A 27,961-nucleotide genomic window follows, 5' to 3' on the forward strand; every position below is an offset into this window, starting at 1 on the left:
TATATTTTGAAAGAGGTGAGGTGCTCCTGGGTGGCTCAGTCAGTTAAGCATCCGACTCTTGATTTCTACTCAGGTCATGATCCCCGGGTCATGAGATCCAGCCCTGTGTTAGGCTCCTTGCTGGATGTGGAGTCTGTTTAAGATTTTCTCTCTTTCTCCCTCATTCTCTGCCCCTTACTACGCCTCCCACTCTCTCTTTCTCTAAAAAAAAAAATTAAAAATTAAAAAAAAATTTAAAAAGATGATATTCACTTCACCTAGATATTTATTCCTGGTTTTGTGCAATTTCTGAGGATGAACAGCCCACACGAGAAGGCAGAGGAAAGAGGACATGTGTGCTATAACTATGCAGAGCATTTCTCTGAGTGGCATCAACTTTTACAAAATGTTTTAGGGAAGAATCTCTGCGGGCTCTCTCCTTCTGTTACGTTCTCATTTGTTGTTTGTCTCAAGTATTATAAGCGATACCTCTAAAATTTAACATTTATTAAGTACTGACTGTGTACCGGGATGATTTATGTAATTTCTATTTTATTTGTTTATTTTAGGATTTATTTTACACACACACAGAGAGAACGAGCACAGTGGGAGAGGCAGAGAGAGACACTCTCCAAAAGACATCCAGCTGAGCAGTGATCCCAACGTGGGGCTTCATCCCAGGACCCTGAGATCACGACCTGAGCCAAAACCAATAGTCCGATGCTTAACTGAGTCACCCAGGTGCCCCTGTTTTATGTATTTTTAACCAGCCTATTCATGGGAATCATAGACCTAACTTGAGCAATCTTAAAAAATACAAACTTTCTTTCCATGTGCCACTTTGTATTATGTGAACGAAGACAGGCTAGGTTCTGTGGCATAAAGGAGCACTGCCCACATTTCAGTGGTTTGACACAGTGAAAGTCAGATTCTTGCATTTTTAAAGTTTACTGCAGGTCCAGGTCCAGGACAGGTATCTTCCTTCAGGAGCCGGCATTCCAGATGGTTTCAGTGTTGTAACACCTCTATATCAACCCATGCTTCGTTTTTCCCCACGATCCTGGTGGAGGAAGAGAACATGCAGATTCTCTCACTACTCAAATCATGCAAGTATCTTCTGCTCACAGTTCCCAGGCCAGAACTAGTCACATGGACAATCTTAATTCCAGGAGACACCAGGGAAGTGCCACCCTTTATATTTCCCAAAATAGAAGAGGCCAAGGCTCTGGTGAATAATACTTAGATCTGCTTTCTGCTAACTTACAAGTGACCTGGAAGGTCAAGTAACATGTTACCTTGACTTAAGATCAACAGAATGTTTACAAATCATGTACAATCTCATGTACACATGAGACATTTAAAAACCTTTCTTAGGGGGCACCTGGGTGGCTCAGTGGTTGAGTGTCTGCCTTTGGCTTGGGTCATGATCTCGGGGTCCTGGGATCCAGTCCCCTATCGAGCTCCCTGCAGGGAGCCTGCTTCTTCTTCCTCTGCTTATGTCTCTGCCTCTGTGTGTCTCTCATGAATAAATAAACAAAATCTTAACATTTTTTTTAAATTAAAACCTTCCTTAGTAGCCTTTTAAAGCATTAAAAAAATTATTGTGGTTAAATTCACATGACATAAAATTACCATTTTTAAGTGGCATTTATTACATTCAGAATGTTGCACAACCACTCTCTCTACCTAGTTCTGAAATATTTCTATCACCCCAAAATAAAATCCATCATGCAATTATTCCCAAGTCCACCCTCCCCTCAGCCCCTGGAAACAAACCATCAATCTGTGTTCTGTCTCTATGGATTTATCCTTTCTGGATGTTTAATGTGCATAGAATCATACAATATGTGACTTTTTGCATCTGGCTTATCTTTGCTTAAGCATGTCTTAGAGGTTCATCCATGTAGCATTTACTGATACATCATTCATTTTTTATGATGGAATCATATCGTATCACATGTATATACTATAATCTGTTTATCTAGGCATTTGTGCTTCCTAACTTCTGGCTGTTGTGAATATATGCACACATACCTGTTGGCGTTCCTGTTTTCAGTTCTTTTGGATATATACGTGGGCAGGGAATTGTGAGCTCATGGTAATCTATATTTGACTTTTGAGGAACCACCACACTGTTTCCATAGTGGCTGCACCATTTTCCATTCCCACCAGTAGCATAGGAGGGTTTCAGTTTCTCATATCCTTGCCAACACTTGTTATTACTTCTTAGCTATAGCCATCCTAGTAGGTGTGAAATGGTATCCCCTTGTGGACCTGATTTGCATCACCATGATGACCAATGATGCAGAGCATATTTTCATTTGCCTGTTGGCCATTTGTTTCTTTTTTTTTGAAAAAAATGTTCAGTCCAATTTTTTGCCCATTTTAAAAGAGGGTTGTCTTTGTGTCATTGAATTGTAAGAATTGTTTATATATTCAGAATACTTGATTCTTATCAGATAAACGATTTGCAAATATTTCCTCTCATTTTGTAGCTTGTCTTTTCATTTTCTTGATGGTGTCCTTTGATGTATGAGAGTTTTTAATGTGGTGAAATCTAGTTTATCCAGTTTTTCTTTTGTTACTCCTGCTTTAAGTGTCTTATCTAAGAATTCATTGCCAAATTCAAGGCCATAAGAATTTAACCCTATATTTTCTTCTTAAAGGTTATATGGGTTTAGCTCTTAAATTCAGGTCATTAAATCCACAATTTGAGTTAAGTTTTGTAAATAGTATGAGGTGTGGGTCCAACTTAATTTTTTTTGCAGGTGGATATCTAGGTGTCCCAGCATCTTTGTTAAAAAGACTATTCTTTCCTCAATGAATAGTCTTGGCACCTTTGTCAAGAACCAATTGACATAAATGTTTGAGTGTTAATAGCATATGCAAATAGCATATGTTTGAGTTTTAATATGTAACAAAAGTCACAATTCAAAAAATATTTTATATCACACCTAAATCTCTCAGGTTTCAGTTTAAAGACATTTTCTCTTTTCTGTAGTCTTCAGTGAAAATAGGGGAAATTTGGCCTTATAAATACATACAAAGTACAACAAAATAACTACTCAAATTGACATTCAGATAGTATTTCTGGACAGTTTACTAAGTGAAAGGTAATGTACTCATTTCTGGGGAATAAGATATGAATAGCATATAGTTCCTGCCCTACAGGAACATTATAACCAATTGGGGAAGAGAAGTATATATACAAATAACTGTGCCCAACTTTTACAAAATGACACAGAATGGGTACCAGGTGGCTCAGTGGGTCAAGCGTCTGCCTTTGACTCTGGTTGGAATCCCAGGGTCCTGGGATTGACTCCCATGTCTGGCTTCCTGGTTAGTGGGGAGCCTGCTTTTCCCTCTGCCTCTGCCCCTCCTCCTGCTTATGCATGCGCTCTCTCTCTCTCTCTCTCTCTCTCTCTCATAAATAAATAATTAGGGGATCCCTGAGTGGCTCAGCAGTTTAGCGCCTGCCTTTGGCCTAGGGTGTGATCCTGGAGTCCCGGGATCGAGTCCCACGTCGGGCTCCTGGCATGGAGCCTGCTTCTCCCTCTGCCTGTGTCTCTGCCCCCCTCCTATGTCTATCATAAACAAATAAATAAATCTTAAAAAAATAATAAATAAATAAAATCTTTTCTAAGAAATGACACAGAAGCCAGGAGAGAATGACCCATTCTGACTATGCGTGCTGGGAAGAGATCTTGAAATGCAGAGCAAGCAACATGAAGTATCTTGGGTAATATTAATGAAAACTTTTTCAGATGATATTGTTTTAAAATTCTAAAGTAGGTTGTGTTATGTGACTTTGACCTTAGGTCCCACTAAAATGGCCAACATATTAAATATCCAACGGCTGTATCCAGAGTGCAGTTATTTTGTTGGCACATAAGGAGTCAAGCCTTTCAAAATTGTCTCCTAGTTTGTATATTTCATAACAAAATGCTCCAGTATAAAAACACACAAAAATATTTTAATAGTATGTTAGATTTGATGTCTGTGGGATGGGAGGGAAGAAACAAAAACTCTTTCTTGCAGCATAGATCTAGGGGATTTGCTTATGTGTGGTTAGTTGGGGAGGGTTCTGGAGATGCCATCTATAAAGGAGTGGGGACAGCAGGATTGGGCAGAGAGGGGAACTGAACTGCAGTGTAGTTATAACAGAGGCATCAGTTGATCCCAAAGGGAGCTCTGGAGCTGGAATGGCCAATCAGAGGTGACTAAATTAAGATAAGGATATTGGATTTTGTATGCCACAAATACCAGTCAATGGATGTGCACTGCTCTTGGGTAGGGTGTAGAACCTTGGGCAAGATGACTCCTTTAGGCTGAAGGGAATTCCTGAAGACAGATTTATCTGTGAACTGTCAGCAGGCAACACTTCCAACACCTGGGGAAATGATTTCCCTGGTCTCACAGGAAGAATCAAGGCCATGCACAACAGCATCCACTCTAGTAGGTAAGGCCCGTTTTACCATGGTTACCATTTTCAGAGGCGAAGAGTGAGACTCAGTAGTCAAATTGCCCACCAAAAGTCTCACAGCTGTGAATGGCAGAGTTAGTACCCAAACCAAGGTCCTCTGATTCCAAGCCAGTTTGCCTTTAGGCAATATTATTGTCCCTCAAAATGTGCAGTACCATTTCATCTCAAAAAATATTTAAAGCCAGTTGAACTTCAATCATTGAGGTTTCACAACTGTCACCTGGGATTTCCCCCTTTTCCTTCCCAAACATAATATTCAATTCTCAACTTGTCCGTGTCAAGGAAATCTTCTGAACTTCCAATCCTAAAAGTAATGCCATTTTCTTTCACATAAACACATGCACTTGTGCATACTTTTACAACAGCATAGGATAAAAGCAGAATATTATTGGAATTATAAGGAAATTAATAGAATAACACAGCATCCAGACATCTATGTTATTTTCAGACTAGCACTTATGCTATGCTATTTTCAGGAAAAACACAACATCCAGACATCTATGCTATTATTAAATTAATAGAATAGCCCAGCATTCAGACATCTATGCTATTTTCAGACTGCAGTATAGGAAAAGAACTGTATTAACAAAGGAGGATATGTGTGAAGATTAGGGGAGACTGATGCACAAAGTGGTAGAAATGTCAGCTTGAGGCAGAAAATAATTAACTTGAAAGCCAGAGGGAAGGAAGCATTTCCAGGCAATGCTCCCTTTATTTCCAACATGCTGCCATGAGATCTAAGAAACTAAGCAAGTCTCTGCCTCCAAGGGCTTGCAAGCCAGTTACCAGCTGCTTGAGTTCCAGCTCTTAACAATGTGTCATTTAGGGGGGCCCTGGGTGGCTCAGTCGGTTCAGCATCTGCCTTCTGCTTAGGTCATGATCCCAGGGACCTGGGATCCAACCCCATGTCTGGCTCCCTGCTCAGCGGGGAGCCTGCTTCTCCTTCTCCCTCTGCCCTTCCTCCCATTCTTGTTCTCACTCTCATTTTGTTCTCTCTCTCAAATAAAAAAATAAAAAAATTTTAAAAAAGAGAATCTGTCATATTGGAATTCAGAAGACAGTCACATGGTAAAAGCCGTCAACATCAAAGCTCAGAAGAAAGTAGCATGTGACACTTAAGGAAGAAGTCTCAGAAAGAGTTGGATCCTCACTCCACCATTTCCTAGTGTGACTGGGGCAAGAGTCTTTCTTTTTTTTTTTTTTAAGATTTATTTATTTATTTATTTATTTATTTATTATAGACACACACAGAGAGAGAGAGAGAGAGAGGCAGAGACACAAGAGGAGGGAGAAGCAGGCTCCCTGCTGGGACCCCGACGTGGGACTCAATCCCGGGACTCCAGGATTGCGCCCTGGGCCAAAGGCAGGCATGGGGCAAGAGTCTTAATCAATTTAAGAAACTAAATAGATTCTTTAACTATAAATGGCATAATCACAGTAACTATTTCACAGGGGTGTGGTGTGATGAAATTGAGACAATACAAATACATCTAGCACTAAGCCCTTGTGAATGGTTGATTTGGTACCCTGTTAGTTATTATTTTATGTATATTTTACTTATGCATGTGTATCAGACCTAAAAAAGACTATATTTTAGTCTTAGTATTCAGCATTATAAAGCAGCACTGCCAATAGAACTTTCTATGATGATGGAAATGTTCCTTATCTGTGCTGCCCAACGTGGTAGCCACTGGCTTCAAGTGACTATTGAACACTAGCTGGTGGATCTAGAGGAAGTGAATTTTTAATCAATTTAATTTCATCTTAATTTAGCTTAAGTTTAAATAGCCACACGTGGTGGGTAGCCACCATCATAGACTGCACGCAGTTACTTCAAGATGGAAGCTATTTTAGATATTATCTAATCCAAAGTGATCAGTACAGAGGATAAAACACACATATTTCAGAGAGATATGAAATAACATGCTCAGGATTTCACAACCACTCAGGAGGCCAAGCCCACATTCTGATCAAGTTCCAATATTCCAAATCCAAGGCATCACATTGCCACATGGCATAATGAAGTTAATGGCTTAAAGATATAGGGAGGTTAACAACAGATGCAGGGCCAGGTCTTCCAAACTCCAAAAGTTATAAATATCATCAGTATCACAATCACATCGATTTCCAATTTCTAAGCACCTGTCCTTTGGTTGGCAGAGAACAGCCAAGGACTGTTCTCTTGACCTCTGTGCTAGCGGTCCCCTAGCAACATGGCAGGCTCCTGTATCTTTACAGGCTCTATCACTTATGCTTTGGAGCATGTGTATTTTACCAAACCTCCACTAGGCTAGTCATTTCTTGCTTTTCTGGTCTGATCGACCCAATGCCATCAGTAGAGTGGACTAACGTGTTTTTCTGTGGAATGTCTAGATGGTCCAGACCTCCTTAGTCTATATTGTGACAGAGGGTAAGAGAGTTAAGCTAGACCTAGTGCAAAACTCTAAATGTACTATGGTGCCCCTTCCAAGACAAAAAAAAAAAAAAAAAAAACAGTTTATAGCTCTCTTTTCTGCGAAGGCAGGAACAGAATACATTCCCCGGAATGATGACACATACCATATACAGGACTCATGTCAGTCTTCTCTAGCCAAACTACCATACTTGGCATAATATCTGCAACTGGGGCTACCACTGGGTTCAGTTTGCAGCGGTCCACGACCAGCCTCTAGAATTTGTCGGTTCTCTTGCAGGAGCTAAATTCCTGAATAAATGGAGATGTGACGAAGACTATATCTTAATGTAGGTGTTGGCATTGTTTTTCCGTAAAGGGCTTGATAGTATCTTAGGCTTTAATTATCGAGTGGAAAAGTTGAGGCTATTATCTAGGTCTTTACATGACCATTTCAAGTGTACCTGTTCAAAAAATATAAAACCATTCTCGGGGATCCCTGGGTGGTGCAGCAGTTTGGTGCCTGCCTTTGGCCCAGGGCGCGATCCTGGGGACCCGGGATCGAATCCCACGTTGGGCTCCTGGTGCATGGAGCCTGCTTCTCCCTCTGCCTTTGTCTCTGGCTCGCTCTCTCTCTCTCTGTGACTATCATAAATAAATAAAAAATTAAAAAAAAAAAAACCATTCTCGGCTCACTGGCCAGGGTGATCTGATTTAATCTTTTACATCTTTATTTTTTTATTTTTTTAAAAGATTTTATTTATTTATTCATGAGAGACAGAGAGAGAGAGAGGCAGGGACACAGGTAGAGGGAGAAGCAGGCTCCATGCAGGGAGCCCGATGCGGGACTCGATTCTGGGACTCCAGGATCACGCCCTGGGCCGAAGGCAGGCACTAAACCACTGAGCCACCCAGGCATCCCAATCCTTTACATCTTTAAGGGTGACATTAATTTGTGCCTTCCTTTTCAAGATGAGATATTGATATTGTTTCATTGTCTTGTCCAGAAAGGGGGATAATTTCAGAGCTTCCACTTGTCTTCCTCTGCCCCATAGGCCAAGCCTGTTATGAGGATTGGGCAAATACCAAGTGTATCTATTCCATTTGTACATTCAGGGACTGAAGAAATGACCACCCAGGGATGCTGAAGACACAGAGGATCCTCCGTTAGCTGAAGGTGAGCCAGGACTCCACTGATTGCTTGGTCCTCCTATGCTCCCATTCCAACAGAGGGGCTGTGATTATCCTCAGGGGTGTGGGTTCTCTATGTGAACTCAGATCCAAGGTCCCACAGTCATCAAAATGTTTGAGGCTTCCCTTTTTCCCTGTGTGTACTTACCCGGAGAAATGGTATTTGGTTCCACTGAGAAAGGACAGGGAGATTCATCACTGTGTACACTTGTAGAGGAGTCACAGGGCTTTTCTTCCTGGGGATCCTGCTTCCTCCTCATTCTATATGTTTCAGGGCCAAACACGGGCTCAAGTCTAAATATCAAGCAAGGCCTTGTGACATTTTATTGGGGTGACTCGCTTCACCTAATCACCTGCTTTTTTTTTTACTGTGATTGTGAAGGTTGAGCATGCCTTTGTTGACTTCTCGTTTATTTTGCCGTGTTCTTTGAACCACATCCATGAGCCTGCCGGGACTTCCCAGTCACTCTCTCTCCTTGCATCTCATTATGACATTTGTACCCACCTGCTGGGGACATTTAAGCAGTATCACCTGGCCTCTGTTGTTTTGAGGTCTCACCATTTCACTGCCATCACTGAGCTCAGTTTTGTATCAGCCTCTTCTCCCGTCGAGCCCATCCTACGGAGCAGGGCCACTGCTCAACTACTGAGCCTGGTGCCCCCTCAGAGGGGTAGTCTTTATTGTTTTAGAAAGTGGTGGTTATTCTGGGCTGTCTCATGAGTATTGTTCCCAGGTGGGCTTTCTTAGCCACTTGAAGCTGTCCCCTTCTCTGGCCATTTATCTCTTCCCCAGTGTCTGCTTTTGGCATTCAGGCATTTCTACTCCCTTAGTGGGGGGCCACGGCTTTCCCATGCATGGAGGAGCCATCCTAACAGTGCATTCATGCCATCCCCCAAAGTCTTTGCCAAGGTGGTTAAATGCTGTTTTCTGGGAGACTGCATACATTTCAGTGAAACTCTCTTGTATCCAAATTTATGTTCTGCATCCTTAGTCTAGCACCCCCATAATCCAGTTCCAAGGCTTTCCTAGCTCCTGCCAGGACATGCCAACCAGGCACTCCAGCTCCTGAGGGATATAGGCCTTCTCCTCCTGAGAAGCCCCAGCATCTCTCTGGTTGTGTTGTGTTGTGTCACATCCTTAGTTTAGCCCAGTGACCAGGATAAGAGGTGGGCACAGATCATAAAGGTGAAACACCGCTTCGCAGAAAAGAGGCCTTGGCATTGCTTTAAGCAAGGGGCAAGAACCTAGCCCATTGGGATTGGGGATAACTTCTACAGACTCAAAGAATTCAGGAAAATCTGGGGATCCAAGATTTATGGGTATCATCATCCCAGATGTCTCCATCCCATGAGTCAAGACCCTATTCTTTCCAACCAGGGCCCTGACCTTGGCACAGCTACCCTGATTTGGTTGGGAATTAGCCTTCTTTGGCCTCGTCCTCTGCTTTGTTTTCTTTCTGTTGGAGACAAGAAGAGCCTTTGTCTATGCTACCAAAGAAGTCTTCTGTTTTTCCCACTTAGCTTTTGATTACTAACTCATCACTCTCACTTTTTTTTCTAGAGTGTCAGTCAAGATTAGCAATAGCCAACCCACTCCACTGTCCCGACAGTAGCTCTTCTTTCCGCATTTTTAAAGACTTAATACATTGCACCAGCTAGTGGATTACCTTCCAGATGCACTGCCCCCAGTCCACCATTGATGGAAAGGGAAATCTAACAATCACTCTGCTCCATGGTCCTTCCAGGGGCATGGGTGGAGGGGATCCTTATTACCAACTGGGTGACGGGATCACATTCCAAACTCCCATCTTAGTGACTGCTTTCTCAGGTCATCCCTGGCACCCACTGTCACAGGCTGAGTTGTCCAGGAAGCTGACTCCAAGATAGAGAGTAGTACACAGGGTGGATGCTCAGGGAGCTCCTGGGAGTAGCCTCTTGTGACAGAGAGAGTAAGGGAAGAGGATTGAGTGGATGGAGATGCTGAGCAGTTATGCAGAGGCCACACCACAGGAAGCCCAGGGGCTGGAATTGTCTTCTGAGTTGTTCAGAAGTAGGGTGAGCGGGTTGGCTTTTATACCTCATAATGATTAGTCACTGAGTATGAGTTGCCCTGGAAAAGGCACAGCCTTGGGTGAGGCATCTTTCTCCAGTGGAGGCAGTTCTTAAAAGAGACGGACAGGACTACCTGGGTGGCTTGGTCAGTTAAGTGTTCGACTATTGATTTCAGCTTAGGTCATGACCTCAAAGTCATGAGACGGAGCCTGGTGTCAGACTCCGCAGTAGGTGTGGAGTCTGCGTAAGATTCTCTCCCTCTGCGCCCCTCCCCATTCATGCACTCTCATTCTCTCTCTCTTTCTCTCATCAACAAACAAACAAATAAGTAAATAAGCGAAGGAGTCTGAGAGCTGAGGTCCATGTTAGCACAACCAGCACCTGGAGAAATCGAACCTCTATTCCTAAAGGGAACAGCACCTGGAAGTGTCCACCTCCAACAATTATGAAACATTACTGGCATATTTCATCTTTTAACAAAAGCTTAAACATAAGGGTCATGACAAGCCTGTAATTTGAACCATGACAAGCCCCATCAGTGGTGAACATTGCCTATGAGAGAAAGAAGCATTTTCAGTTAAAAAAAAAAAAAAAGGCAGTTGACAGAACTAGCACAGGACATGGAAAAACTTCTGTAAAAACAAAGGGAGGGGAGGTGTGGCGAGGAGGCCGGAGCGAGGGGCTGTGCGGGAGGGTGGGTGGGGATCTAGCCTAGTAAACCACTAGAAAGAAATCTTTTTTTACAGCAGCCCCAGGAAACTTATTGAGACCTCATAAAATAACGAGAACCAAGGAAACAGCACTCTATGCTAAGTGTCTCTTTCACTGTTTTACAGACTAGGGAAAGATTTTATGAGCTATTTGGCTTTCCCTTTGGATGCCTCTTTGCGAGAAGTTCCTGGTTTGTCGGCCAGTTATTTCAACTTTTGGCCAAGGAGTGAGAAGATTCCGAAATAAGATAATAGCCGTTTAGGCTTTCTGGCAACGTTCTCCAGATGTTGACCACAGAGGACTCTTAGCTAACCCGCAGGGAAGCGAGGAATTTGCCAAAATGGGATATCTATATATCTACATATCCCCTTGGATAGTAGGTCAAAGTCCAGTGGTTCTGAAAATATGACACTAAGGGGGTCCCTTGATTCCTTCAAGGAGTCCCAGCACTAAAAACTTTGTTTAGGAGCAAGTCACTGATAATATTTATAAGTTTCTTGAATGGTGAGACAGCTTCAGAAATGGGAAGTGAAGTTGTGAGTTCTAAGGTCTTAAAACCCCGTCTCCTTTCAAGATGATTTTTCATTAAAATGGAAGGAAAAAAGAAACCAACCCCCTGTATCTATCTACGTTTTTTAAAAAAGCAATGACTTCTTCATGGGTAGATGTTTGGTTTACCCTAGGGCGGATAGTGAGTGATCTGAGGGACATAAGTCATTATTTAAAAAAAAAAATAAGGAAAAAAAATTAGGGATTTATCCCAATCTTCAATGTACTTCTCCAATCATTTTAGGGATTCCAAAGCAGACGAGTCACCAATACTCTTAGAGAATGAGTCATCAGTACTCTTTTGCCATGGGAAACAACAAGCTAGAGCCATGCATCAAGCACTCCAAAATGCAAATGGGCTCCAGACCCAGTTTGGGGCCCTCTCATTAAATCCACACTTGGATGGAATATTCTGCTTAGGGTCATAAATGAAGAAATCCATTAGACTCTGAGCCTTTGTTTATTAGGATATCATGTAATCTCCTGGGTTGAAGAGGCATACGTGGTCTGAAAACTGACCTCACCCCTCTTCCCATTCAGAGACACTCTGAGTTTTATTCCTGAGCCCAGGAATATAATCTTTCAGTGACCTTGGGCAAACAGGACTTGGCAGTAGCAAGAATGGCTAGGAAATTTTCGATACCCTCCAAAGAGCTCCTGTATAAACTGCTGACGGGACCTGCGAGCAGATTCTATTCCCATCACTTCACCCGTCTAAGCCTCTCTCCCCTACATTCCATCCTCACTTGGATCAGCATCTTTTCCACTATTGGTAGCGTAAGACTTTAGTGTATGAGAGAGAATTAAGTGATTTTTTTTTTTTGCTATTAGATGGCAAGCTAAAATAAGTTTTCATTTTTGTCACCATTACCATCACTAAATTTTGAGTTGCAAAACATCAGTTTACATTAGAGAGAGAGACAGAGAGAGAGAATGAAGGATGGAGAAAGAAATGCCTTTTATAAAAAATGTCAACAAAATCTTTAACGAGGCTCAATGTGATTTTATTACACTCTTTGATGGCTTTATGCTCATAAAGCTTGGCATCAAAAAAAAAAAAAAAAAAAAAGCTTGGCATCTACTGTATGCTGGATTCTGTGTGTTGCTCTGTTCTGCTCTCTACCGGACCCCTTGTTGCTACAAAAAGGATGATATTTGTACACCTTTCCCTGGATGAGATAATTCACAAACTGGTCTTAGAGGAGTATCAATAAATGCCTTTTTGTTTTAAAATGCAATTAATTGTGTATGTGATTTGGGCTCAGACCTTGAGCGGGCAAAGAGCCATTCTAAATAACTCAGGTTTGTTAAAATAAAAATACAAAGAAGGGGCACCTGGGTGGCTCAGTGGGTTAAGCATCTGCCTTCAGCTCTGGTCATGATTCCGGGGTCCTGGGATCAAGCCCCACATTGGGCTTCTTGCTCCGTGGGGCTCCTGTTTCTCCCTCTGCCCCGTCCCTTGCTGGTGCTTGCTCTTTCTCTCTCTGACAATTAAATAAAATCTTTTTTAAAAAAAATTAATAAAAATCTTTTAAAAACACACAAAGAAATCACTTGCCATAGGATAATAAAGTTAGAGTGGGTCTTGGATATTATTTAATTTTTTTCTTTGCCAGGTAAAGCAACAGGGAGCTGTGAAGATTAATTAACTGTTTAGTAGCAACATGAGCAAGGGCTCTGCTTGCCTGTTCACTGCTGTGTCCCTCCCCCTAGAGCAATGATTCTCAGGGTGGTGGTATTTGGCAATATCTGGTGACATTTTTGGTTGTTTCAACTGGAGATGGGGGATAAAAGCACCCCCGGCACCCAGAGGCCAAGGGTGACTCTAACCACGCACAGTGCACAGGGCTGCCTCGTAGCAAAGAATCATTTGGTCCAAATAGCAACAGTTTGGAGGTGAGAAACCTTGCCTGTAGGAAAAAAAAAAGCCATTTGCAGTAAATGTACCACCTCACTCCCCAGTGTCTACAGAGCTGGTCCTGGGTGCACACCCATTCTCAACAGAAGTGATGTTATTACTGGGTGAACATTGTCTCTGAGCAAGGGCCAAAAAAAAAAAAACAAAAAAAAAAACAAACAAACAAAACCAAGACCAAAACAAAACCTCTCACTCTCTTTTTATGTGTAAAGTACAGATATAGATACAATATATGAATGGATATATGGTGCATCTGTGACACTAAAAGCCATTAGGGGAAAAATGTGTAAAAAGTTGTCTTGGGAAGTAGTGGTAAGGCCGGGGGTGGGGCCTGGGGCTGGTGAGGCTGGGAAACGCTGAAGTAGCACCATTGCAGTTCTCTCCCCACGTCCTCCCTGTGGTGCCTGACGTTTGGAACAGGTGCCAGGCATGCTCACTGCAGTTCACGACTCTGCTCTCGCCCTGAGTTCTCTGGGGTTTTCTCTGCTCACCACTTTGCACGCTGGGAAGCAGGGAGGCTGCTGTAGGTCTTTCTCTGCCTCTGCTTTTGTTTTCTGCAAATTAGAGACAGAGATCCAGGAAGCTGAGGTTGGAAGTGAGAAAGAATGTGAAGGGCCAGTGTGTTGGCCACCTCCCAAATCAGGACACATTGGCCACCTCCCAAATCAGGACACATTGAGAAAGGGGGGAGGCTGCTCGGCTCCCCAGCTGGCCTGTGTGCTGATGGCCAACAGCAGGCTGGTCAGCGAGCACACTGATGTCCTGAGGTCGATCGTGGGAATGCTTTTGCTTATTTTATGTTTCCCAACCCACCTATGAGACCCGATGGCTGATGATAGTCCTTTCTGGATTCTTGACAGAGAGTTGTTTATCTCTGTTATCTTTTTCTAGGTCTTCGTGAATGTTCAGTGGGTAGCATTGAGAGCCTCCTGCAAAATGCTACTGGGATATTTTTAATTTCAAGATGAGATTTAGTAAGTCTGCTTTGATTTATTTTGTATCTGTGGGTGAACCCAACCCATTTTTCTTTGTTTGAAATCATTAGCATAGTTTTGTACCTTCTTTTTTTTTTTTAAGATTTTATTTAGTCATGAGAGACACAGAGGCAGAGACATAGGCAGAGGGAGAAGTAGGTTCCCTGTGGGGAGCTGATGCAGGACTCGATCCCAGGACCCTGGGATTAGCACCTGAGCCAAAGGCAGATGCTCAACCGCTGAGCCACCCAGGTACTCCAGTTTTGTACCTTCTAGAACAAAGTTGAGGCTTCAAGGAAGCAAATCTAGGCTTTGATGAATGAGTGAATGGCTTGAGGTAAATTCCCTAAACTTCAGTGAGTATTTCAATATCACTGGCCTGAGAGATTTGGTGTGGCCATCACTGGAAATGTGTTTGACCCAAGAGAAGCTTCTGGAAATGTATGTAGGGAGAGTACATCTAGGAATTTAAGGACGGAGAGGGAACGTTGAAAGGATATGCCTTTCCGGACATTCCCTCTCCCAACATAGAAACCATGATGACTTAAGACATAACAGTGCCTATTAAGCCACGAAACCTCGAGAAACAGGGCAGTAAAAAATAATGAAATGCAATATTCAGAATATGTGGAAAAGCAATGATTTACTTTAATCCTAGGGACCAGGAATAATACACCTGCCTTGGAACAGGAGATGGCATAATGTTGGCATAACATTGGGGGTTTAATAATTTTTGACCACATTTTATAGACCCTTTCCTGCAATTAATGCTAAATAAAGTCAACATCTTCTCCACCTGCTGCTGTGTTTGGGGCTTTCGTCAAGTGCGACCCCCTCTATTTCATTACCCAGGCTCTATCACGATGCTACTTGAACTTGCTCTTCTTTCCTTTCTTTTCCGTTGACAATCCCTAGAACTATCACATGCCCTGTTTGTGGTATATGTTTTCCCATTCCTTCCTTGAAAAAATGAAGCTACTCGAATTCAAAGTACTGTGATCGTAAGGTCACCTCTGCAGAGTTGATGTCTCAGTACATTTTCCCCCTAATGATTCGGTGTCATTTCTTCTCATCCTATTTCTAGTTGAAATAAATTAACACATAGGCTATTCCTATGCCTCTACACACACACACACACACACAGACACACACACAGAACTATTCTTTAATTCTGTTTCTCTCTTCTCATTTTCAGGTGGTCTTGAAATGTTTAGAGTTTGTCTAAGGAATAGGATTGTCTGACTACGCTGATGTAAAGTTTAGTCACACTGATGGCCCGTGGCAAGGATTACTGGACGCCACTTGGGAGCTCTGGCCTAAGATCTCACAATGGAATCAACACTTGATTGACCACAGCACTTAGTATGCCTGCAGCCTCGGAAAGGGAAAACCACCTGTATTCTAGCCTCTGTCTCTCCAGAGCCCGGTTGAGAAGGCCAGAAGAGAAGCAGTGCAAGAGTAACATGAATCTTCATTTTGCAAAATTAAGGCTAATCAAGGGAGACACAACCTGAATTTTAGGGGTGTATGTGTGTGTCTGTGTGTGACTGTGTTTGCTTTTGTGGGGGGGGGGGAAGGGTTGAAAGTATTAGCTATAAAAACCATTAGCAATTCCTAGTTGATTCAAAGCAGTCTCAACATTTTTCAAAATCTCGCCTAGGTTCTTGCTCTATTTTAGGCCGAATCGAGGCAATTAATTCACACAGGGGGCTGTTTATTTAATTGTAGTAACAGTATATAAAGCCAATCTGTCTAATCTCCTTTTTTTTTTTTTTTTTTTTTTTTTGAGTTTTTAAATCCCAAATGGTGAATGGCAAGTAAGGCTGCTGGTTTTATAGCTTCATGAATTAGTTCAGCTGAAAAATATTCTGGCCCTTTCCATTTGGGAGTCCGAGGGGCCGGGAAGTGGGGGTGGGGGTGGGGCAGGATTTGTTAGCCAGCACTAATCGGTTCTTGGCCTCTAGCAATTCTCTGAGCCAGAATAAAGGGAAGAGATAATTATTCCCCTTAATCACCGCATCAATGACTGCATTTAGAACCTCTCCTTGAAGGCTGACCAGATTTCCCAGAGAATATTCTCAACCCTTCACTGATCTGATTTTGAAGTAAATGAATGTTCTGAAAATATCTGCTAGCAGGGTTTTGTTCGCCTGCGTCTCTCCGAGACAAGGAAGCTCCAGTGGCTTCAGATGGGTGACCTTTCTCCTATCTGTCACCAGGCTGTTAATGAGGGTGGGATTTCGCATCTCGGCCATGGAGGGGGCTCATGGCAGGAATTACCAAGGAGTAGGCCCCAAAGGCCAGTTGCCTTTACATCTGCTTCTCTCTCACACTCTGGGCTTCCTTCCTTTTCCCCTGCTCTGCCATTCTCATCTGAACTCGTGGGTTTGTGACTTTAGGAATGGATGAGTGAGAAGAAAAACAGGGAGAGAAAGAAGACAACACGGAGGCCGCCATGTCACCATCTTCCTGAAAGGAATTTGGAGCCTTTCGGGGCGTATGAAAATACATGCAAAGAAAACACATGGCTCTAACTTACTTCTGTCTCTTTGATCTGTCAATACAGGAGGATCAGTGGCTTTGTGGAAATCGAGCTGAGTTTCCATGGAACTGTGGCTCAGGAGCTCGGTTTGTCAACAGATCTTGAAAAACACGCTAGCCTCCCTGCGATTCCTGTTTCCAGAGATGCTCCCCAAATTCTCTTTCCCCATCCTGCCTGTTCTTCAAGGTTTACTTCTTCCACGAAGCCTGTCTTTATTCACCCAATTAAAACATTTTTAAATTGATTTTATGATTTTATGATTTTTTTCCCCCCATGAAGCCTTTCTGTCTACCCTTCTAGCACAACAGGTAACCCTTCCTTGCGGGGAGTTCACTGAGTGGGCCCTAAGTTTATCTTGCCTCATTTATTTCTGTAAAGGCGTTAATTAATTATACAGACCTATACTCACCAATTAGTTTCCAGAGAAACGGGAGCGCTCAGGGAAGTCTAAGGAATGAAAAACAAAACAGAAAACTAAAAACACTTGCCCTTTGTTTCAGAGCCCAGAGGGAGGATGAGAGGGGGGGTAGTGACTCTAGAAACTTGGGAAGCAGCTGGGAATTGAAAGCTAGCTCTGGGGAGGACTTCCAGGCTTCCAGGCTGGGTGACCCTGGGTAATTGACTTGATGACTTTGGGCCCGTTTCTCCAACGATAGGTTGAGGAGAATAACAGAATCACATTGCACTTTATCATGAGGTGAAATGAGTCAATCTATGTAGAAAATTCTTAGAACGTCACCTACTGTGTCACACAGTAAGCCCTGTATGGGCCTTAACTCTTATTATTAGGATCCTGCTAACACTGTAATGTTTGGCTGTCCTTGGCTTTTTTTTTTTTTTCTTTTAAGATTTTATTTATTTAATCGTGAGAGACACAGAGAGAGAGGCAGAGACACGGCAAAGGGAGAAGCAGGCTCCTGAGAGAAGCCTCATGCGGGGCTCGATCCCAGGAACCTGGGATCACGACCTGAGCCAAAGGAGCCTCTGTCTCTCCTTGGCTCTGTGCTGGCTGTGAGAACTTAAAGATGTAACATTCAGCATTTTTTTTTTTAGCAAATTGGGTAACATCATCCCTACCTTCATCCTGCACCCATATTTGTCTTCTGTTAGCGCTGTTTCTCTAAATTATTTTAGTGCATTTTGGTGTGTTATGTGCAGTTTTTCAAACTGCCGTAAATCCTTTTGGAAACAAAGAAGGGCATCAATCTGTATATAGTCAAGCTTTGTATTTTCAGAGACCTTTTTACAGGCATGCCCTTTCTCTCCCACGACGCGGTAACAATGCCACGGCTGAAGTCCCTCATGTCCTCCGTAGCTCTTTGAAGTCGTGTATGAATGTGATAGGATTGAGTGATTTGTTGACTCGATGTTTCAAAGCTTTTTCGATTTTTATGGGTCGCTATTACTGATGTGTTGGGCAATATTACTATCATCCATTGCCTAGAGTTAGCACGGGCCAGAGGTGAAGAGCTGCATTCTGCATTTGAGCTGAATGCAAAGACATGACATACCAGGATGTCCTTGAGGCTTCACCAGAATGTCCTTGAATTGAGCCCACTGTACTGCAGGACTTAGTTTTCCTCTTAGCATCCATGGTAAGACATCCTGCAAGCAATCCATACAGAGTCTAAATTCTATAGCCATGTGGAAAGGAACTTCTGTTTCATTTCATTCAACCTCTTCTTTATTACTAAATAGAAAAGCTGAGACCCAGAGAGTTAGCATTTGTTTGGGGTTGATAATGAACTCAGAGTCAGAAATAGATCCTCTTTACTTCACCTCTGTTCTTGTTGCCCTGAGTACAGTGATTAAAAAATGTTCCTTTCCTTTGGTTGAAGTCCTACGGTAGCATTTCTAGCATGTTCCTTGGGATTACTTAAGTAAACTCATTAGTGATGGTAAAATAGTCTGTGTGTATGTGCGTGTGTGTGTGTGTGGGGGGGTGTTTGTCTTAGGGGGATGGGGGCTGATGTTTCTTATTTTTAGAAAATACTTCTTTCCAGTTTTCTGCATCAACACTAAAGCTGCAAAAAGTTGCACAGGCCCATCTATGAGAGACAGCAATCAGAAACAATCTAAATGTCCATCAAGAAGAATGATTCTAAGATAAATTGGGGTACAGCCATAAATATTATGGGGCGTTTTACTAGCATTACAGAGGAAGACACAAATCACTGATGCTAAGACAATAGCTGATATTTACCAAGCATTTATTAAATTTAGATACTAAAAACCATACCTAGAATATTTCATTTAAGCCTGAGAACCAGACCATAGATTGGTTCTATTTTTCCTGGGCCTTGTTTGAGTAGTTTTTCATTTCACTCTAAAGATTTTTTTCTTTTTCCCTAGAACCCACATACTTCATCCTTTTGCTCTCCCAACTTATGCTGAAATGTCTGTGATACGCTGTTGTGAAAAACAGAACAAAGCTGGAACATACTATTTTTTTGCATATGCTTAATTATATGTGGGGTATGTGTGTATCTGTACACAAGCTTCAATGTTTTTGGAACTATATACACCGAAACCATTCACCTATTACCTGGGCAGTGGTTTATGAATGATTCTCACTTTCTTTATATTTTCAACATCATTGGAATTGTTTTATAGTTATTATACATGCATGCACGCATATGTATAACTCTGTTAAGTTAAAAAAACTTAAAGGTAATTAAATAATAACATTAAAAGCATCAATGAAGCTGCCTGTGAGAAAGGGAAAAGCCTATCAAATGAATTAAGATTTTCCTCTAAGAAAGGCACCCTAAAAACTTGACTTCCTAAATTCAGCTTATTTTTTCTATTTTTCAAAGTAGCCTGTGGTGGTAAACATAGGCTGCAGTCACGTTCCAGATACCATCCAACCCTCTGAATGTGGGAAGAAGAGAGGGAAGGCAGGGGTTGTCATGGGGGGGGGGGGCGCCTCGGGACCCCCTTCTGAACACCCAGCTCCTAATCTTCTACTTATGACCCTAGTTCAACCTGCCTTGATTTTCTACAGGGAAGCTAAAGTGGAAATTAGCCTTTTGGAAAGGGATTTTCAAAGTAGACTTCACTCAAACTCGGCAAATAATTAACTTTTCATCCTCTCATAAAATTTAGACTGTGGCTGGTTCAAAGCCCAGGACCCCGGGCCTTAATTGAATTAACTCGGTTTTCCATCCTTGTGAAGGATCATTCCAAACCATAACATTTAGCCAGGGCTGCCCTTCCTGGCGAGAACATAAGTGCCCATTGAGAGGAGGATCGCAGAGTCAGGACTGTGGCACGCAAATTGGGCCGGAGTGGAAAATGGGACACTCTCCGGAGGGGACAAAACACTTTCTGTTTCCTACACTTTAAAGTTCAGTTGGGATGCATCCCCGCACAACTGTGTCTCCGCCAAAGCAAAGAGAGCCACCACTCCGAGGCTCACCGGCCACTGCACACACCTGGCTCCCTCTCTTCCCCACACCACGGCCTGCCCATCACCTCCTCTCACACCCAATTTGCTCCTGCTCTCCTTACCTCTTGCTCTCTGACTTGGGGCCTGACTCATGTCCCCCTCTACAGAAGGCCCAACGCCCTCTGAAATGAACACACATGGCCAAGCTCAGGCAAAAAATTTGGTATATGCAAACAGGAAGCCCCAAAGGTCGAGATGCAAGTCATTCTCCAAAACTGAATGGGTTGAAACAAGACATTCTCTTGTTGCTGATTGTACGTCAAACAACTGCGTGCACCGAGGCTCTAAAATAATCATAACAACAATAAGGTGGAACAAAGGGCTCCCAATTAAAGTGTAAGTCCCCTGAGGGCAGAGAGCCGGCTCCTCCTCATTATGTTCTCCAGCTGCCTTGGCACCTCGTGAGTTATGACTCACGTGCTCAATAAATACTTGGTTGATGACACATTGTCTGCAGAACAAGAATAGGACATCTCCCATGCCTGAAACCTGGCACAATTTAGATAGGAAAATAAGGCTTTAAGTAATTTTAAATTCTTGAAAGCGAAATTATAAAGCAGTGGGAAGTGTTTTTCTTTTCTTTTGAAATCTTTCTGGTCTTGTACCGAGAGGGTTTTTGCATTTGAGGTAATCTCTTAAAGACCACTAAAATCTACTCAACCACAGAACGTTCAGCTGCGCAGAACCTTGGCATTAGTGATCCGCGGAAGGAAATGTAGAATTAACTTCTAATATTGAAGCTGACACTTCGGCTTCATCTCTGGGATGTTGCAGGGAAGAGTCTCTCTGTGTGGGATGAGAAATATAATTTGTAATTCAAGGTCAGCGGAGGAAAACCCCTGGGTTTATTTTATTTGGACTGTGTTTCCTTGATGTCACTGCGGGACTGGATTTTTTATTTGCGGGGGGTTACGGGATGGATCTTTGAGAACCCCATTTTAAAAGATGCTGCTGTTGTACTTGGAGGCTTTGGAAGTGATTCTCCAGTCCAAGCAAATATGATCAGAAGGCTATGCGTGTGGATTTATGAAAATGTGATTAAGGGGAACCTGGGTGGCTCAGTGGTTGAGCATCTGCCTTTGGCTCAAGTGGTGATACTGGGGTCCTGGGATCGAGTCCCACATTGAGCTCCCCACAGGGAGCCTGCTTCTCCCTCTGCCTGTGTCTCTGCCTCTCTCTCTGTGTCTCTCATGAATAAATGAATAAAAATATATTTTTTTAAAAAGTGATTAAGTTCCATATCAAAGGGGGGTTGCCTTTCCGGAAAAGGATGGGTTAACATCCAGAAACTCAGCCAGGCTTCCAGGGAGTTGGCTTCCTTCCCTTCGCTCTGCCCCTATAGCCTTGTCCCCATCCACTACTGGCCCTTCTGCTTCTGTGTCTGTCCCTCCAAGCTAAATGTCTTTACTTCCAGCTCTGGTTCTTCAGAACAGCATTTCATTTTCACTGCACATGATTCTTCAACAATTTGGCCTATCGGTGTTAAGGAAAAGTAGATGAAAATAGTAGAAGTATGTGGAAGATGGCAACCTGACATTTTATAGAGAGAAAAGAGACCTTTATAAGAGATGGTCCTTCTTCCTAGCTGAACATGGGTGGCTGGCATACAAAGTTAGGAGCCATTATTTATTTTTATTAGAAAAGTAAAATTGAGGTTGAGCATAGCTGGATCTTCAGGATTCCTTTCAGACAAGGATGTGGTGAAAATGTCCACTCGTTCTTGGGCATCTCTGACAGCAAACAGGAAAGCCTGGTCTCTCTTGCTTATCATAAGCCTGTCGACTCTTCATCAATAAGAGGGTGTGAGACTCCAACATAGGACGCAGGTGAAGAGCAAAGTATGCAGGAAGAGTCATGGCTGTTAGAAGAAGGACTGGATGATGATGATGAAGATGGTGATGACGAGGATGGCAACTTTCCTAAATTCTGTTCTTTTTATGTGCCAAGCTATTTTGTGTGCTTTATCTCATTAAATCCAGACAACAACCCTGTGCAATAGGTTCTGTTCTTAACCTAATATAAGGACGGGGGGAAAGTCACTTAGTTCAGACAACAGAGTGTGGATTCACACGTAAGTCTTGCTGGCTCTAGAGTTTACATTCTTAACCAGCATGAAATTCAACATTACTTTTCAGTTTCTGTTTCCAGTTCTCCTCATTTGTTTTTTTCCTTTTTGAGTACTTTTCCACCTGAACCTGATTCTTTTCTTTGGGAATGAATGTTTAGAGCAAAACTAGGACTTCTTAGGAGGCGGTTCTTCCCATAAGCAAGGGTGGCAAGGCAAATGCCTACAGCCAGCCTTGCCCAAAGGGGAGATGGACATGCTCTGTGCATTCCCTTCCTGAGCTTCATAATGTTTGGAAAGGCACCTTCGAATTTTAATCCTCCTCACCCCAGACTCTGCCATTGGAAAACTTTCTCCCCTTCCTGGTTAGCTACTAGCCTATCAATTTGATATTGGCATTATTAGAGCCATGGGATATCCCTTGTTTTTCCAGTAAAAGAAACGGACCACACTGGGACAAACACCCAACCCTTTCCGACTTTCTAGCAGTGCGGTGTTGCATTAAGTAAAAGTGGCTGGGTTTTCAGTCACAGAGTTTAAATCTTGGTTTGAAATCTCATCTGCTCTAAGCCTTGACTTATGCATAGATCCATCAGCCAGGAACAATAATAGCTACTTTGAGCTTAGGGGGTCTAAATGAGATTTTTTAAATTTTGAAATATCTCTATAAAAGTTCCTGGCATACCATAGTTACTCAATAAATGTCATGTATTTTTAGAGTTATTATTATGGTTGTTATTAACACGATTTTCAGCCAAGGTTAAGGGAACACGTGTGACCATGGGATGACATGAAGGTTCTCTAACTAAGCTGACCAACTTGGAGCATCAGCATGTCCAGAAATGGGATGATGAGCCGCCACTACAACCATGTGATTTCCCATTCAAGAGGCAACTCTGAGTAACCTGCCTGGCTGTCCTGCAGGCAGCAACCCCCCAACCCCTTCGTCACATTGCATGTAAATGACCAAATCCCTCTCCAAGCACTGAGTCCAAGTCAGTGAAATGAGTGCAGTTCTGCCCTTGAACCCCTGCTAATCCTCGGCATGTACCCAATTTTAACTTTTCCCAGGACTTTTATTTTCTGAGATTGATTATTTTCAGCAGATGAATGGGGTGTCTGCGGCAAGGCATTGCTCATTGTACCCACAGCTCATATTTCATTAGATAAATATACTCCATGGTGCAATCCAGGATTCTGCTGGGCACCCAGGCCTGGGAGAAGCTTTGAGGATATAAGTCAATCAAGTCCAAGGGAAGGAGAGTTCGAGATGCTAGGTTTAGTATTGTAAAAGAGCACATTGCTGGGGGGACGTCTTTGTTTATTTACTCAGATATAACACATGTGGAGAGTCAGGCTACCCACTTCATTACACGTCCGCTGTAAGGTATCGTTGGATTTATATGAGAATAATCTTTGGAGAGAAATAAAGCATGCTTTTTAAATAGTCAAGGATAGATGTGGGTGAAGGGTGAATTATAGCTCCAGATATTTTTGTGTCTTGAAAATGTTTTTCAAACGAACACAGTTTTTTCAAATGTTTTGGTTCTGAAGTCTTTTTCAGACTGTCTATGGCCTTTCTCATCCAAGAAAGTTATGCTTGCATAGAATCACTCCTGAAATGTGGCACTTGGCTAATGTAGGGTCCCAAGAAGTATGCCATGATAATGTTTTGTCAGATACTAGTTGCCTTATTGTCTTGGCCATCATTGTGGAGAGAAAGGATGATAGTGTAGACAAGCAAGTGTGTACACATGCATGTGCATAAGGCTGCAGGAAGCTGTGGTAAAGAATAAGTCCACGGGTATGTCAACAAATTAAAACTGGATGGCTCAGTCGGTTAAGCGTCTGCCTTTGGCTCAGGTCATGATCCCAGGGTCCTACAATTGAGCCCCTGAGTTGGGCTCCTTGCTCAGCGGGAAGTCTGCCTCTCTCTCTACCCCTCCCCTGACTCATGCATGCATTCCATCTCAATGTCTCTCTCTCTCTCAAGTAAATAAACAAAGTCTTTAAAACAAAACAAACAAAACAAAACAAAAAACAAATTAAAATGAATGCAATAGTTCTCTTGCAACAACAACAAAAAAGTTACCCCAAAACAAACTCAATGTTCTTGATACAAAAAAATCTTAAACAAATCCACAAATAAAACCCAAAACAATAGAAATATGCACAAAGGAAGTGAACAACTAAAAAAAAAAAAAAGAAAAATGCAAGTGGTCAATATGTAAATAAAAAATGTTCAACCTTAGTAGCAATTAAAGAAAGAAAAAATAACATGACATTCTGTTTTCACCCATCATTGGAGATTTTAAATGATTTTTAAACTTTCACTATTTAAGTGCGGGGTGACAGCAATGAGAGGGCCACCTATCTCTTCTTCCACCAGGATCCCCCCTTTTAAAGTTATTATGGTTTAAAGATACATTTTATTACCTGGTAGTTCTTTAATCCAAATTGCTTGGATTTGTTTCCAAAGAGTTATTGGTTATTTTTGCATACTTTTCCCCCAGGATGAACTTTAGAATGACTTTTCAGGTTTCAAAATATACCTTTGGTGTTCTGACTGGGCAAGCATCAATCAAATCTATTAATTATAGATTAATTTAGAAAGAAATGACACATTTACAATACCATCTTCCGTCTTCAAAGCACATAGGTTGCTTCTTTGAACATTGCTTGATCCTTTACTCTTCATCCAGCACAAGAGACAGGCAGGGACACTGTGGACCAAGCTCCAGTGGGGTGATTGAGAAATAAATAATCACTGAACAAATTAACTAACTCATAAATGAAGGGGTGATCCAGGTGACAATAGCAATGACGAAAAATTGTGTCACTGTTGAGCCGCTGTCTGTCCATCGGGGATCCAGATACACTGTGGTATTTCTTTTCTTTTCTTTCTTTTTTTTTTTTTGTAAATTTATTTTTTATTGGTGTTCAATTTGCCAACATATAGAATAACACCCAGTGCTCATCCCATCAAGTACCCCCCTCAGTGCCCATCACCCAGTCACCCAGTCACCCCCAACACTGTGGTATTTCTGTTCCTCGTACATGTCACGCAGTCTTACTTCTCTGGGCCTGGGTACCTGCATCACCTTTGGTGGAATCACCTCTCTCTATCCCCTCCAGCTGCCGCAAACTTCACCTATTTGACTGTAAGGCCTCATCTCTGGGTTACCTCCTCAGCATTCACAGATCCTTCCCTTAAAATTAAATTTGGCATGCACCCCGTGGTATCAGTGTTTCCCCTGTGATTAAACAGGCAATCCCTACACCCTGCCTGCCGCCCAAGCACACATCCCTTTTTATAAAAGACAACCAAGCATGATGGCTCTGAAGCCAGGCTGCCTGGGTGCACATTGGCTCTATTGCATGCTAGCCACGTGACTTTGGAGAAAAGGTCTCCATCTTCTCTCCTGTTTAGGAATTTTAACAGGGGGTAACAGAAGTACCTTCTACATAGGGCCACTGTGAGGATCAAATATTTTGATGTCTACAAAACGTTTAGAATAAAACCTAGCACACGGCCCAATAGGAGTGCTTGCTATCAGGGTTACTTATCCAAGTTAATCCTTGCGTAAGCTATTCTAAGTTGCCAGAACATAGCCAGTTTTATTCATTGCTGTATCTCCAATGCCTAGATCGGTGCTAGATATATAATGTGTACTCGGCGAGTACTTGTTAAACTAATGAGTTGGTATATTAGATCTATTTTGGCTCTACTCTTCCAGGCAATGTTTTATTTATTTAACAGATGATTTCTTAATTGGCTATCCTGGTAAAATGGTATATTGTACTCTTGGTAACTTGTCTACTGTTTACATTTTCTTTCTTCATGCTCTTCTGGATCGCAGCCTTCAACATTGAAAGCTGTCTAATGGGCTGTTGAGGAGGTAGTGAGACCTCTATTTCTAGACAGTGAAATCCCCACGTCGCTAGAGGTGTTTAAGTACTTGATAAAAGATGATGATGATTTTTCCAGGTCTGCAATTTGTGATTCTATATCCTTTGTCCTCAGAGCATTTAATAAGGGCAGTTAAATGAAACCCTTGGCCTGACTGGTTTCCTACCTATACCTTATTAAGGTTAAATACATTTTGCATACATTCAAGAGGACTCTTACAATGACAAACATAACCTTACCACTTTCCTGACTTTTGCTGGGGACTCTGTGATGGCAGGGACGAGAAATGCATGGAAACCCACCCAGCAATTGTTTGGTGCCATACCACATATTTTACCAGTCATTTAACTCGGTCAATTTTTAATAATACAACTATATTGTATAAAGCGACACTGCCATTTAAACAAGGGCACATAATGTTTTACTAACCTCAAATTTGGAAAAGAGAAAGTGCATTTCCCCACCCCCTGCTGCCCACAGATCTAAAAATAAAGACTCTCAGAAGGATTCTGGGCAAAAAATCAGGAATTCTGAATCCTAAGCTGGGTTCTCCTATAGATAAGACGGGAAGAAGGCTTCACATCTTTTTTTCTGCAGATGGGACTTCAAAGTGCAAAGTAGCCTTCGTCAATCACTGGATCACTGGACTTGAACAGACGCCTGGAGCCGAGCCTCCTCCTGCTGCATGTCATTCTCTGATGCACCAAGGAGCTCCTCAAACAGTTGCCAGCCTTGCGCAGAGACCCAGGGCTGGAAGGAACACTCTGGCTTGGTCTGGCTATGCAGATGAGTTCAGAGCCTGGGAGAAAACAGGATGTGGGCTCCTGAGAATTGTAATAGAGACAGAAAGAATTTGCCTCAGCCTCGGGGTTTCTGGGTGAGGTTCTGCCTCTGTCACCCAATGTCCCTTCAGCGCGACATAAACAGAATTCTTCCCACCTAAAGGCGGAAATTCACTGGTAGTCATTCCATGGCACCTAATTTTGTACCTCATTTTGATTTCCAGTTCAAGACACCTCGTCTGTTCTTACTGTTGATGATGTGTCTTCCAAAGAATCCTGCATCCTGTCTACCACTGAATCAATCAACCTCCACTCCCCGGCTCACTCCAATGGTCTTGTGGGCCACATCCATATGATTTTGAGTCTGTGACTGAAGAAAAAAAAAAAAAGATTTTTACAGCAGCGTGTTCAGAGCTTTGCTGATACCTCTACAAACCTCCCACCTTACGTGAATTAGGCCCACCTGCCCTATACCCTCATGATATCCAGTTGTCTTCCTTCTGCAATCAATACTTGACACAGTTTGGGTGATTATTTGCTAATTGGCTCACTCCCCTTGTAGATGTAAAATTCATAAAACCAATGAGTGTGTCTGTCTTGTTTACCAGCTTTTTTTCTTCCCCCAGCAGCTTACACAATGGTTGGAACAGTACGCATCCAGAAAATACCTCGTTCAGACATTTATTCTGGTTTATTTATTTATTTATTTGGGCTTAGTTCAGCATAAAGCAGTATTAGCTCAGGTGGGGGTGGTGTGGGCATCTGATCAGGAGAAAGTTCTGAGTAAAATAAGACTTCCCACTTCTCTCATTGGCGTACTGATATCTGTTCATTGCTGATTCTTTTGGAATTCTTGTTTTGCAATTTTTTTGGCTAATGTGAATATGGATGCAGAGGTTTTTAACTACTGTAACAGTCAAGTTCATTGAGGGGAAAAAAAAAAGGTACCATGCCTAAACTTTATA

Source organism: Canis lupus, chromosome 9 (genome assembly GCF_003254725.2).
Source record: "Canis lupus dingo isolate Sandy chromosome 9, ASM325472v2, whole genome shotgun sequence".
Lineage (NCBI taxonomy): Eukaryota > Metazoa > Chordata > Mammalia > Carnivora > Canidae > Canis > Canis lupus.